Genomic DNA, 985 nt, shown 5'->3' with positions numbered 1-985 from the left:
TATATATATATATATGTTGATACTAGCTAAACATATTGCCTTGGATGTATTCTTCATTGCAAAGAATCAGACGGGTGCCTGTCACACAGTCCCTGGGAGGAGTCTTTGAGGCTGTACAGTTACTGTGCTAGAAGAATTCCAAAAGGTTGTAGCCCCTACTGCCACTCTGAACTCAGCCTCTAGAAGGAGGTAAAGACTAGGAAGAGTTAAAGGAAAACAGCTCTCTTTGACTCTTTGTAACCGAGGTCCTCATAGAAAGAGCATGTTAATAACATAACACTAGGGTAGTAAAAGAGGCTCAGAAGAGCATGGGTGCATAATAAGATTCTCCCTATAAGAAAGGAAGAGAGAGGCCGGGCGTGGCGGTGCACACCTTTAATCCCAGCATTTGGGAAGCAGAGGCAGGTGGCTCTTTGTGAGTTTGAGGCCAGCCTGGTCTACATAGTGAGTTGAGCTGCAGGAAGACCCTGTCTCAAAAAGACGAAAAAAAAAAAGGAAGAGAGAAAGAGAGAAAGGAAAGGCAAGCAAGAGAAAAGTTTCTCCATTTTTTTCTTCTTTTCATTCCATTACTATTTATCTATTTTAAAATTTCAAAATATATCACCTCATTTATAGCAATGAGGCAGACACACATTATAAATGAGCAGGATGGTCCCATGATTTCTTCAGTAAGCTCCAAGCCAGCTTCCAGCTCTCCTGGAGCTAAGAGCCAGACATCCTGAGGTTTCGATAATTAAAGCTTTTGCCATAGCCACAAGTCACTTTAATGTTTAGGTTGCTGAAGACAAGCTCACTGGATAATTTGTCTTTGACATAGTCCATTTCTGTTTCTAAATGTTAGTTGTGCTTTCTTTTTAATGAACACTCTGATTCTATCTTGAATGTCATCGGAATCTCCTTTTGTCTTTGTATATTCCAGGGTGTAAGGCAGGCCATTACAGCCTGGTTCCTATGCCAATTCTCAAGCCTACAAGTTCAGGCTTAT

The 985-nt window shown here is 41.0% G+C and overlaps 1 protein-coding gene across 1 annotated transcript in view; it reads left to right on the top strand.

The window, feature by feature from the left end:
* Positions 1-985, top strand: part of Nlrc4 (NLR family CARD domain containing 4) — a 33,070-nt gene that overhangs the window by 15,192 nt on the left and 16,893 nt on the right. The gene's annotated exons all lie outside the window — the stretch shown is intronic.

This window comes from Nannospalax galili, unplaced genomic scaffold (genome assembly GCF_000622305.1).
Source record: "Nannospalax galili isolate Female #2095 unplaced genomic scaffold, S.galili_v1.0 scaffold344, whole genome shotgun sequence".
Taxonomy (NCBI): Eukaryota; Metazoa; Chordata; class Mammalia; order Rodentia; family Spalacidae; genus Nannospalax; species Nannospalax galili.
The sequence above is the reverse complement of the archived record's forward strand: the minus strand, read 5'-3'. Positions and strand labels throughout refer to the sequence as shown.